The sequence below is a fragment of the Mercenaria mercenaria genome, chromosome 2 (genome assembly GCF_021730395.1).
Source record: "Mercenaria mercenaria strain notata chromosome 2, MADL_Memer_1, whole genome shotgun sequence".
Classification (NCBI taxonomy): Eukaryota; Metazoa; Mollusca; class Bivalvia; order Venerida; family Veneridae; genus Mercenaria; species Mercenaria mercenaria.
In genome coordinates this window covers 111,020,612-111,034,761 of record NC_069362.1, presented here as the reverse complement: position 1 = coordinate 111,034,761, position 14,150 = coordinate 111,020,612, and the positions used below count along the sequence as shown (strand labels likewise).

The window sequence follows — 14,150 nt, the reverse complement described above, 5'->3', positions numbered from 1 at the left end:
GTGTAGTTATGACAATAACAAGAAATACTACGCAGTATATACCACCCGTTTATCTAAAATTAGCTTTCAAAAAACCCGTACGTTACTAAATCTATAAAAAATAACTATTTATAGATCTATGTATTTTTTACGGCGGAATACCACCAGGCGCGTATCTGGGACATTTTTCATAGCACGCATGGTTGGTAGGAAGTGCGGCGGTATCGACCCCACTGACGGCGCCAAATGGTGCATTTTGGCGTATATTTGAGGTAAAACAGTGAACTTAAAGCATGTCCTTTCTTGAATGAATATCATTAAACATGTTTTACTACTGCAGCCTACGTGCATGTAAACATTGATGTTAAAATATAATAAAAGAGTTTCAATGACATTTGTAAATTAATATGAAGCGGAGCAAAAACCTATAATAAAGAACAATTTCTCTAGGGGACCATTTCAATATAATTTGATTATAATTATGTGTGAAAGGTAAGACTAATTATGCAACCATTATACGGTGGAAAATATAGAATCTATGTGCGTTCGTTTTTTCTTTCCGTCAGAGAAAAACAAGTGCCGCACATATCGCCAAGTATTGTTGAATAGCCGTCATGTAACTGTGTAGGAATGTTAGTTAATGTAAGGATCTCCGCTCCCGAAAATTTAGCTCCGTTCAACACAAAGTGCTCAAGATGAGCTATCGTGGAGGCATTGTGTCAGTCGTCTGTCTTCGTCTTTCGTTCACATTTTCATTGCCAACACTTCAGTCCGTACAGTTTTAACTTAATCGTATGAAACTTACTATACTGTAATAGCAAGAAGATTTGTGTTAACAAAAGTTTGGCTCAAGCACTACTAGGTGATTATGTCAAGTAAATAGAAAAACAACACACCAGAGGCCATGATTTATATTCAATCTTTATGATTATGATATCTGGTTACTAGCCTAGATTATTTGTCTTTATAAAATATAGATCTAGTTTTTTATGAGATTATCTGGAATAAAAAAAAAACTGGATCACGAGGTTATATCATATAGTTCTAAACGGATAAAACATTGTTAACACTATAGACGCAATATATTTGCTGCTAGATCTAATGAAACATTTCATAGCTCAAACATTGCAAACCTCAAAGAAATTTAAAGACGTAAATATTGTTAAGATTTTATGATAAATAATTAATACCAAAAAAAAAAAATCGTTGTTGCCTGAATGTTGTTCGCTGAAAAGTGCGCTAGAACTGCTGTTTATTGGTCGCCTTTTGTGCTAAAGCCAAAAATTTCTTTGTTTCCGGCAACAAGCTTAAACAAATAGGGTAGGTAGGTCGGATTTTTTATTGGATTTTGTTTTTATTAAGTGAAACTTTTTGGAAATTATTTTTGTGTCAAAATGAATACAAATAAGGGGGTTATGCCTTTAGAGCATCAGTTAGTTGATTTCTAACATCATTGACCACGTGTAAAGCATAAAAATCACAGTTTTGAAACTTTTTTTTTTCATAAAAAATTGAAAACAATATTCTCCAAGGCCATTAAAACATAATTTAGGGTCGGGCCAAAAATTTAGGGAAGGTCGAGATACCGGAAAACATTTTTTACGCCTAAGATGACGAATATGTGAAAGTGTTACTACACAACTATCCTTTACACTGCGAAATTTCCAAAATGGATTTGTCGGCAACTACCTCTTGTTTATCAAAGGACTGTTCACATTTACACATGTACATTTACAGACTGAATAGCGAACAATGTACGCCGTGAGGACGTGCAGGCTGATCTTGGTCTGCGCTGGTCGCAAAGGCAGAATCACTTGCTGCCAGCAGCAGCATAAAGTGTAAAAGTTGCCGGTTTGGTTAAATGCACGTATGATGATTAGGATCTAACAGATTTACAACATGGCCAACATAAAAACAAATAAGCCGGAGAAGAGTTTTTTTTTCCTTTAATTTATTGCAAAATAAATACGATGGAATGAAATTTCGTTTCTAGACGATGAAACAAAATTGAATGGACTTGAACATGAACAAAAATATAATAATATTTGTTTTGAATCTTAAAAAAATAAGTCTTAGATTTCAACAGCTGAAAATACTTTCATGTCAGTCATTGCATTAAGAGAATGTTTGCCAATTTGAAAGCAAGTTTTCTTCTAAAATTTCATTTATCTATTTTTTTTTTTCGTTTTTTTTTTTCGTTTTTCTGAATGCTGGATATTGCCTGTATGAATTCATTACAATGTACGTGGGCGGTATGTGTACACGTGTTTCACATGGTTGACGAGTATTTTTCTGAGTGATGGCTGTTTCCGGCAAGCTTCTAGTAGGCGACGGGATAGACTGGCTTTACTGGCTTCACTGGACGGATTGGATAAACGGGTTTCACTGGGTTGACGGGGTAGATGGGTCTTATTGGATCGATAATGTCTCCGCAGTATCTCATTGTGCAGACGGTAGGCTGTAAATACAAATGACCTCATGTACACACAACTGAATCCTTATCATATGGCACGAGGATGTTTTTCAAAGCTTTGTTATCGTTGATATATATTTATGTGAAAACTATGATTTAGCTCATTGCTAAAACTACTATTCATTTTTCAAAGTAAAACCATCTGGTATATTATAAGGCATTTAATTATTGTAGAATCGATAATATTATATTTGCTAAATATACTAATTTTCGTGAAATTTTCGGCTTATGTGTCAGTTACTCCCAAAATTAGTGACAATGCACGGTGCACATCTTATTTAGAGCAAACAGATATTAAACCCTTGTAAAGCATGTTCTCTGAGATAAAATTTCTGACCACTATGCATATATAAAATTAATTAAAGCACATTCAAAGGAGGTCGAATTCTTACTATCATGTATCTTTTCATCAATTCCTACTTCTATTTCAGATGCAATCTGAAAAAAAGAATAATAATCAAAACATACCCTGCCGTATCGTCCACAAGTACACGTGTTGCATCCATCATAGTAGCTCTGACCTGGGTATACCGGCCGCCCCATATAGTCATAACAGTAAACTGTAAAAAAATTATTAAATATATACAAATGCGCATCTTTGACTCAACTATTTTTTTTTATATATATAATGTACAATTCTCATCCAATGAATTTAGTTGACAAATAATATAAACTGTGTTTGTAAAGGTACGGTCACAATTAAATGTCATGTGTAACAAAAGATTGTTAAAAAAAAACCTTCCCGTTTTTTAATGGAAAGCCAGTTACATGTAGATATACATTAGGTGTGTACTTTCTTAAAACATTAGATACAGTGTATTGTTTATAGATATAAACGTGTTCTTTCCATGTTAACATACACAAAATGGTGTAATTGTCCATATTTTCAAATATGAATTTAGGTCGAATACACCTTTAAATAAACACACTTGAAATACATTTGTAATGTAAGAGTCAGTTGTCCTGTTCATGTATATCTTCGTCATTCTGATGTTAAGTTATATTCTAACTAGGTTAATGGAGCTAAAACCATTCTTGTAAAAACGTGTATATTTTAATCCGCCATGAAAAAAGTTATGAAAATTTAGTAAATTTGACCAAATACATAATACTTTGATAATGAATAATACTGAATTATAAACTTAATATTGTTCTTTAATGTAACTATTCATCATTTTTTCGGCGAATGCCGTATTAAGAACGAATTCGTGACCATGCCACGTGATTTCAGTTTGCAAATTAGACTACTCGATAACGCATTATAGATAATTTATCAAAATAAACGATTTATGCAACATTCTGTCTGATTGGACGAGAGTTTCTATTTGTTTCACTCTGCTGATTGTGCTACGCTGGGTGAAATGTAGACAAAGCATTTATGCTAAATGACGCTGTTCACAGTTTTAAAGCTAAGTTTCGCTCAGTATATTTAGCAAGAATTAATATTGATATATCTAAAAAATGATAAGTAAGTTTAATAAATATGATAAAAAACTGTTCAAATACCAACATATATCAATTTACAGAAAGAGCTGAATACGGTCTGCGTATCACATGAATAAGGGTGTGATTAGAGTCTTCTATGTAGAGAAGTGCCTTCCAGACCGTAGATAAACCATTAGGAAACCTTTGTGAACATTTTAAAGAGAACCATTTAAATTGTTGTTAAGTGTGGTGTTTGGTTTTGCTATTTGCAAAATGTTAGATAGATGATAGAATGACACGATTTGTAAACCTCATATACTTCTTGTCTTACTACAATTAGCCGACAATCTTTTTTAAAGATTGTTCTTGATTTTCACTCTCCTGATTGTGCAACGCTAAGTGAAATGTCAGACAAGGAGCGTTTAATGACGCTGTTTACAGTTTTAAAGCTACGCTTCGCTCAGTATATTTAGCAAGAATATTGATATATCTAAAATGATAAGTAAGTTTAATAAATGTAATAGAAACCTGTTCAAATACCAATATTATCAATTTACAGGGAGAGCTGAATACGGTCTGCGTATCACATGAATGAGGGTGTGATTAGCCGATCGATTAATGTCTTCTAGGTAGAGAAGTGATTTCAAGACACTGCTGTAATTATTCGACATAGAAAAAAAAACGAAACAATATTGCACCGTTACGAGACCTTTATGAAGACAATCATTTAAATTGTTTAAGTGTTGTGTTTAGTTTTGCTATTTTCAAAAAGTTAGATAGATGATAGAATAACACAAATGATATGAGAACCTTATAAACTTATTGTCTTAATACAATTCGCCGACCATCTTTTTAAAAGATATTTCTTGTTTATTCTTTGATGCATGCAGTATTCAAAGTTATTCAAGGAAAGGCGGATACAACATTGATGCATGGATTTATTCTACAAAAATATAGAAGAAATGATCATAATTATAAATACAGATTTTTTTTTTTTTTACAAATGTGTATTTATTCTGTTTCGTTAACCGTTGAAACTCGCGGAACACAAGAGTTACTGTTCTTCATATTGATTAACCTATCCTTTTTTCCAAGTCTAAACGTGTTTCCTATCTAAAACGTATTTCCTGGCTATACGTATTTTCTGCCTAATCATATTTCTGCCTAAATGTGACTACTGAACAGGTTCAAGATCTAAAATCCGAGAAAAAAAAAAAACAACATACAAAATCAAAACAAATCCCACATACCTTGTTTAACTGGGTATTTTGGTTTCACATATACTGAAAACAAAGAAAAAGAATACTCATCAGCAGTGTCAGGACTTAGTTTTCTTCGTTATTTGCATTATTGAATTGATAAACAAAGGGTTAAGTCGCAATGAAAATCAATAACCTGTAAGATTATAAATCTATTAGTACATGAAAATACTTACTGGCTTGTGCCATTACTGAGCATCCCAACAACAAGCAGACGACAGCAAAAGTATTCATTTTTGGTAAGAAATGTTTGATTTACGCAAAAATTGCACGAAGTGAAAACGAAGTGCGTTCGCTTGAAGACAATGATGAAAATCGAACATTTTAGGTTTGTATTTATACCAGTAAAGTTGGGGGAAGTCCAAAATTATTTTTCCTCAATATGTGGTTTTTACGTAATCCGTGTGAGGGAATAAGACAATAAAAATCTAACGTGGTTTTGTTGGGTGACCAATGGCAGTCTAGTATTAATGTAGTGGTCATACGTAAGTTGTCAAAATGATGTGTATATATATTAAACGTCAAATGCTGTAACAATAACATCGCGTTATTAATTCATTAGACCGTAACGCTACTTGCACATTGTAGTATTACGCTACGTCAGTTCACTGCACGCAGTATGACTTACAACATGTAGTTTTTATTAACGTAAAATAAACGACGACAATGATTTAGATTTGTTTTCTCTTTCTTTTTTTTCTTTTTGAAGAATAACATATTATTGCGCTGAAACGTTTGGTAATAAACGTTAAAGTGGTGCATTCGTAGGTTTAATTAAATTTAAGTTTCAAATTAGAAAAAGAAAATAAAGTTTACGTACCATAAAAATCATTCTCCTCTTGGTGAAATTCCTTATTACCTAATATATGCCGCTAAGTCATTTTAAAACGAAGTTTCTTTACAGTTCCATATTGATGATTGCCTGGTGAAATGCAATCTTATCCATCAGAGGTTCGGCAAAATCCCGAGTCGAACTCAACTAAGAAACCATGGTAGGTCTTGTATGCGAGAACAAGTGAAATGTTATGAAATGCTAATGCATATCAATGCTTAAAACTATTCAAAACGTATATTTGATAAGTAATGCCGGAACGCTGCCATATATTTGCAGCTTCCACCGAAACATAAGAAAAGATAAGGAATTGTTTATTTTAACTATGTGAATTATAAAAGACAAGAAAAATGTAAGTGCAAAAAGCACACAGCCAATGGACCTACTTTACTTTATTTACAATATGAATTGTGATACAAATAGGTATGACCACATATGACAAACATGTAATGTATGTTTAAATGAGACGACCATGAGAAAAACAACATAGTGCATTCGCGACAAGCGTGGATCCAGACCAGCCTGCGCATCCGCGCAGTCTGATCAGGATCCATGCTGTTCGCTATCGGTTTCTCTGATTGCAATAGGCTTTGAAAGCGAACGGTATGGATCCTGAATAGACTGCGCGGATGCGCAGGCTGGTCTGGATCCATGCTAGACGCAATTGCACTATGTTGGTTTTCTCATGGCGCGGCTCAAATGTATGATTAAATGAAAGACAAATGAGTAAGTACGTATTTCAATTTTATTCAATATAATTGTTTAGTAAATTACATAACAGAACAGAATATTATACATGAATCAGTTTGATGTGCACCTGAAAAATAAGCATTAGCAGGTGTTGCTGGATATGTTTTTCACACATGACAGGGCAGTATCACAATTTAAAACAAAATATGGATTTATGCAACATATTATTTAGACATCAAATGTGTTATTACGTCGCGAATTTTCCTTCTGGATTGCATATACCTCTGCAATAATCAGGATATTGGATGTCGACTGTTACTCTCTTTTTTTTTTGTAGTTTTTCTATGGTGGCTGATTTCTGCCATTTCGTGTGTTCGTGTTGGCGAGGCGAAATCTCGAAGTAACGAAAACACGAAAGGTGGAATTAATGCTTATTTGTCGTGTTTTCGCCTTTCGACTTTCGAGGCGAATACACGAAGTAACGAAACATTGAAGGCGAAATAACGAAATTTCAGTGGCGAACACACGAACTTTGTATTAATTACTTTTCGTGTCGGCGGGTATTTAAACTTCGTTATTTCGCCTTCAATGTTTCGTTACTTCGTATATTCGCCCCGGAAGGCGAAAGGCGAACACACGAAAATTGAGCTGTTTTCGACCTTTCGTTACATCCACTCGCCGACACGAACACACGACAAATATTTCGTATAGGGTCTGCCTTAATACACTATAATAGCGCAGAATGGGGCGTAGTGTATATATGAATTTAATGCCAGAACTGAAATACTTGAAGAGTGACAAGTTTTATTGCATATGAAACATTTTCTATCATAAATTGAGAAGATCTTTTGTATAAATGGTAAAACACATTATCTTGTTTAGGTCGGCGTAATGATATGCCCCATAAGACTGACAAAAGTTTTATTTATATACAAATTTTAATACTAGTGATAAAATATCTACACAATGACATCTTTTATGGAATATAAATCATTATCTTTCGTTTTCGGACAAATATTATTTTATAAATGGTAAAACAGATTATTTAGATGGCATATTCATTCAGCAGCATATGTGTAATTGTTATGCGCATGCCTACCGGAAGGCGAATACCCGAAAAAAAAAAAGAAAAGAAATTGCTCATTTGTCGTGTGTTCGTGTCGGCGGGTCGAAGTAACGAAAGGTCAAAAGGTCGAAAACTGCTTATTTGTCGTGTGTTCGCTTTTCGACTTTCGAGGCGAATACACGAAGACACGACAAAAGAAGGGCGACAACACAAAGTTTTGATACCCGCCGACACGAAAAGCAATCAATATAAAAGTTCATGTGTTAGCCTCTGAAGTTTCGTTATTTTGCCTTCAATGTTTCGTCGAAAGTAGAAAGGCGAACACACGACAAATAAGCAGTTTTCGACTTCGTGTTTTCGTGTCTTCGACATTTCGAACCGCCGACACTAACAAAAATGTATTATTTCGACCTTTCGTGTTTTCGTTACTTCGACATTTCGCTCCGCCGGCACAAACACACAAAATGGCAGAAATCAGCCACCATATTTTTCAGTGTTATCGTTTTATGTGCTATTTTTAATGTTTTATTATATAGTTTAGATAAAGGTATTAGGATAGGGGATACAAGAATAAGTATTTTATTATATGCTGATGATGTTGTACTCATAGCTGAAAATGCTGAGGACTTGCAGTTCATGTTGAATAAACTATCAGTTTGATGTTATAAGAATAAAATGATGGTAACTTGTGAAAAGTAAAAATCCGCATAAATGGTACTACAGTGTCAGATCATGTTTTTAAAATTGGAATAGATGTTTTAGAATATGTACATTGTTATAAATATTTAGGAATTGTATTGAATGAATTCCTTGATTTCCATGAGATAGCTAAAACAGTTGCTATATATGTCGGCTTCAAGAGCTCTTGATTGATTTTTTTACAAAGAGTAAAAGCTTTTGGTGGTTTTCATTACTCAGCTTTCACAAGGCTATACGCTAGTATGGTGTGGCAAATTATTAACTATAGCGCTCCATTGTTGGGGTGGTGGGAGGGTCGTTCTCATTTATCTATGCAGTCTACAATAGGGCCGTGCGGTACTATCTTGGAGTAAGGAAATATGCTCCAAATACAGTTTTGCTTGGGGCGATGGGATGGAAATCACTAAATGTTAGACTCTGGGGTTCAGTATTCAGACCGTACTTTAGAGTTATGAATATGTCAAATTCAAGAAGGAATAAAGTTATATTTTCATGGTAAAAAGTGAGAATATTAGGAGTAGTTATTTTAGAATGAAAAACTGTCTTCAGAATATTAACTGTGTTCATCTGCTGAATCATGTTGGTGGAAAGTATAAACCTGTAAGAAAAATTGTTTAATATTGAACAAATTGAAATGGAAAGCATTGTTAGAAAGAAATACCCCTATAAGAGGAAATGATGGTAATAAGCTGAGAACGTATTGAATTTTCAAGTCAGATTTTTGTTCATAGAAATATTTGAAATCCAATATGTCTTTTCATTTTCGATCATCTTTTACAAAATTTCGATGTGGTGTAGCACCATTACGACCGGAGACAGGAAGATATGAAAACTTAGAATTAAGGAGAAGATGCTGTTTTAATTGTCAAGATGTTTTAGAAGATGAGAAACATGTATTATATAACTGCCCTTTGTACAACGAATGTAGAACTGAACAGATCTCTGCAATAAATAGTGTATGAAAATTTGTCAGATGATGAAAAAGTACTTGCAACATTTAAACATGATAGGAATATTGCTGCTGAAACCTGCTATAAAATTTTATTCGAACGTAGGATTTTTTTATATTCTAGGTCATAAATGTACTTGTACATGTTTTCTGAATTCTCAGTCACTGTTTTATGTGAAAAATGTAATAAAGTTACTTCTAGAATAGTACATTTGTACGCATCCTGTATATGAATAAGGCTTCTTACCATTTTAGCAAAATTGTGTAGAGTAATTAGTATTTTTAGCTCGATTTTTCGAAGAAAATATAGCGCTTTTGCACTCGCCACGGTGTTGGTGTCGGCGTCGGCGTCGCCGTTGGTTAAAGTTTTTGGTAAGGTCGACTATCTCTGTTACTATCAGGGCTATTGACTTGAAACTTGATAGTTATATTCTATCAAAGTCTACACCAGGAGAAGCAATCCCCATAACTCTGATTTGAATTTTGACAGATTTATGCCCCTTTTTCATGTAAAATATTTTGGTGAAAGTTTTTGATATAGTCAATTTATCTCTGTTACTATCAAAGCTTTTGACTTGAAACTTAAAATAGTTGTTTTATCACAGTCAGTAGTATAGGGGTCTCTTTAGGGGTAAACAAACGGGCGCCATCTTGGATGACCTAGTTACTATATACAATAACTCATTTGCATATAAGAAATAAATTCACTGCACATGCGCGGCGGCCATTTTGAATTCTAATTTTAGAATGACGTATTTATGAGAAGCTTTTTAGTTTAAGAAATGACCTCACTCTGCTATTTATATCTCCCTGAAGTATGGACGGATGCATTAATAAAGGCCTATTGATCTGTTCAAGTTAATCCGTGTATTGAGTACAGGAAGGGAGGCGACATCAGGTCTGGGTCACATATAGACCGAAGTGCCTCTTTAATACCATCAATAATACGATGTTAAAGAACATTCTGATACTTTTTGAGAAGGTTGCTAAAAATCATCAAAAATAAGACGTTTTAGGGTCCATTTTTACATTTTGGGTATCTGACATTTTTGAAAAGCCTATAGGGTACACATAACCTAGGTGCCAACCGGAAATGAAGTCATTAAATTTCAAAGTCATCGTACAGGCTCAGGACCTGTACCGTTAGAAAGATCTTTTCAAGTAGGTTCCGAAAATATGTACTATTATGGGTCTATCTCTATCCGTTTTCCAGATATTGAGGTTAAAACCGGAATCATTCATCCGGAACACCGGCTTCATGCCTTTATTATTAAAGATGACCTAGGCATGTTGGGTATCTAACTGAAGGGCTGGACGAGTACTATAAGTTGGTACACTCAAACCGGAAGTGGAATCAATCATGCGTAAAATTCACATTTTCTGAGCGTTACTAGACTCGAACCTGGTCAAGTGAGGTATGTTTGGAAAGGTCTCCTCAAGAAGATTCGGAACATGTATACTTTGATAAATAAATTATCAAATAATGAATAAATTCATTCACTGTCATTTTGGATATCAAAGTGTAAGGATCAGGTAAGCATACTTTGGCATATTCCTCGCATGATGGATTTGACTTCCGGTTTAAGTTTGTTGCCTTATAGTACTTATCGAGACCTTTGGTTAGATACCCTACACGCCTAGCTTTAGTTCAATTATGAAGGAGTTAGCCTGGTTTTAACGCTTGAGTGATTTTGGCTCATTATTCGGTCCCTTTTGGAAATACGATTATCAAAGTATACATGTTCCGAATCTTCTTGAGGAGACCTTTCCAAACATACCTCACTTGACCAGGAAAAATGTGAATTTTACGCATGATTGATTTCACTTCCGGTTTGAGTGTACCAACTTATAGTACTCGTCCAGCCTTTCAGTTAGATACCCAACATGCCTAGGTCATCTTTAATAATAAAGGCATGAAGCCGGTGTTTCCGGATGAATGATTCCGGTTTTAACCTCAATATCTGGAAAACGGATAGAGATAGACCCATAATAGTACATATTTTCGGAACCTACTTGAAAAGATCTTTCTAACGGTACAGGTCCTGAGCCTGTACGATGACTTTGAAATTAAATGACTTCATTTCCGGTTGGCACCTAGGTTACGGTAAAGTGTACCCTAATGGCTTTTCAAAAATGTCAGATACACAAAATGTAAAAATGGACCCTAAAACGTCTTATTTTTGATGATTTTTAGCAACTTTCTCAAAAAGTACCTTACTGGTTCTAAAACTCTAAATGGTAATTGAAAATGTTGCCATTTTTTTTTAGAAAACTATCAGAATGTTCTTTAACATCATATTATTGATGGTATTAAAGAGGCACTTCGGTCTATATGTGACCCAGACCTGATGTCGCCTCCCTTCCTGTACTCAATACACGGATTAACTTGGACAGATCAATAGGCCTTTGTTAATGCATCCGTCCATAAGTCAACAGACGCTAGACCTTGTGGCGACTTTAAAGGGATTAACTTTGACAGCCGAATAGGCTATTGTTAACGCATCCGCTCTTAGATAATTACACGCCAGACTTTGTGGCAACTTTAAAGGGATCAACTTTGACATGTTTACTTCTTATTGTCCGTCTATCCGGCCTTAAATCAACACACGCTAGACATTCTGACCATGATTACGTTTGATGCACTCATGACCTTATCTATATAAAGCTTACGAAGTCATTGTAAGAATAGGTCCGAGCATGCGCATTTAGGGATAATACGCTTATGATTAGAGTCATTTGGTCAGTAGACGCCAAGGAGGAAACATCGTCGGCAAAAATGTAATACTTTATTTTCAGTTAACGTTACTTCTAACGTAGCTATCCTAAATAAAGCTTAATGTTTTAATTAAAAATTGGATAAATATCATGCTTTAAATTATCATTAATAAGTTCTTTGTTTACCATACAATGTATTTATTCATTTAGGTTATAGATAAAGCTATATGATTTTTAGGGGTCTCTGTGGCCGAGTGGTTAAGGTTGCTGACTTCAATTCACTTGCCCCTCATCGATGTGGGTTCGAGCCTCACTGACGGGGCGTAGAATTCTTCATGTGAGGAAGCCATCCAGCTGGCTTACGGAAGGTCGGTGGTTCTTCTCAGGTGCCCGCTCGTGATGAAATCATGCAGGAAGGGGCACCTGGGTTCTTCCTCCACCATGAAAGCTAGAGAGTCGCCATATGACCTTTGATCATGTCGGTGCGACATTAAACCTAACAAAGTAAAATAAATAAATATGATGTTTAATTCAACATTATTAATGTATAATTTTTGTTTTCATGTTATCTCCCCGTCTGGGGCTGAGCACCTGACCCTCAATGTGCGCGAACACGCCCTAGATGTGTATATGAGTCAGCTCCGTATACCTCTGGGATATATAAATAGCAGAGTGAGGTCATTTCTTAAACTAAAACGCTTCTCATAAATACGTCATTCTAAAATTAGAATTCAAAATGGCGCCGCGCAGTGAATTTATTTCTTATATGCAAATGAGTTACTATATATAGTAACTAGGTCATCCAAGATGGCGCCCGTTTGTTTACCCCTAAAGAGACCCCTATACTACTACAGTCTACGCTAGGAGAAACAATCCCCATATCTCTGATTTGAATTTTGACAGATTTATGCCCCATTTTCACCTGGATTTTTTTTGTTAAAGTTTTTGATAAATTTAATATCCCTGTTACTTTCAAAGCTTTTGACTTGAAACTTGAAATAGTAATTTACTATCACAGTCTTCACCGGGAGAAACAATCCCCATGACTCTGATTTGAATTTTGACAGATTTATGACCCTTTTTAACTAAGAAATTTTGGTTATAGTTTTTGATAAAGTCATTTATTTCTATTACTACATGTATCAAAGCTTGTGACTTGAAACCTGAAATTGTTATTACTATCAAAGTCTATTCCAGGAGAAACAATTCTCATAACTTAGATTTGAATTTTGACAGAGTTATTCCCCTTTTAACTTAGATTATTTTGTTAAAGTTTTATAAAGTTTTTTACTGGTAAAGCTCTAATTCAGAGTCAAACACTGAGTAAAGTCGAGCGTTCTGTATTACGGACGGCTCTTGTTAAACAAGAGTGTTATTTTAAAGAAAGAACAACATAGAAACATTTTAAGATTCATTGATATGGTTTTATGGTATAGTATTGTTTTAGTGATGATAAGGGTTTTTATGATATAGTATTGTTTCAGTGTACAAAATGCCATATGTATAGTCTCAGATAAGTCATTTATGATTGGTCACATACATGTTCTTGTGATATTCGATATTTGTAAATTGTAATGTACATGTAATGTGAATGCATGTAATGTGAATGAAAATTTAATAAGATATTTTAAATGAATTGAATTGAAAATACATGAATTCATTTCTCCAATATCTTCAGTGGCCCTTTTTTGTCGTCAAATATGATTGTCAGAATAGCTATCAACGTTTCAATTCCATTAATTTAAAGATATGATAAAATAACAATCCCGTCTTGTCATTAAATTAATTTTGTCACATGCAAGACCGATCATTTCTGTCACTTGACGTGGGTAATTCAGACGACAGACTTGCAACCCGTCCAAGTTAAAATAATCAATGTGATTTCTTTATTTTCCTTCCACCAGTTTCTTTGACAAACCTTTCATACTGTGTCAACAGGCACTTTTGACAATTTTCATGGAAAACCTTCATAATATAAAAAAGGCCTTGAAGCCTGTTGCCGCTATAAAAGTTTTTCCTATCCAAGTAAAATATTTGAAAAGGTTTTCAACAATTTTGACAAT

The 14,150-nt window shown here is 34.4% G+C and overlaps 1 long non-coding RNA gene across 1 annotated transcript; it reads right to left on the bottom strand.

The window, feature by feature from the left end:
- Positions 1-2,266: 2,266 nt before the first annotated feature.
- Positions 2,267-3,410, bottom strand: LOC128555354 (uncharacterized). The gene is made up of 2 exons (XR_008370000.1): positions 2,921-3,410; positions 2,267-2,437 (listed from the first exon to the last, which is right to left on the bottom strand). It is a non-coding gene; the product is annotated as an uncharacterized LOC128555354 (long non-coding RNA).
- Between the last annotated feature and the right edge of the window lie 10,740 nt (positions 3,411-14,150).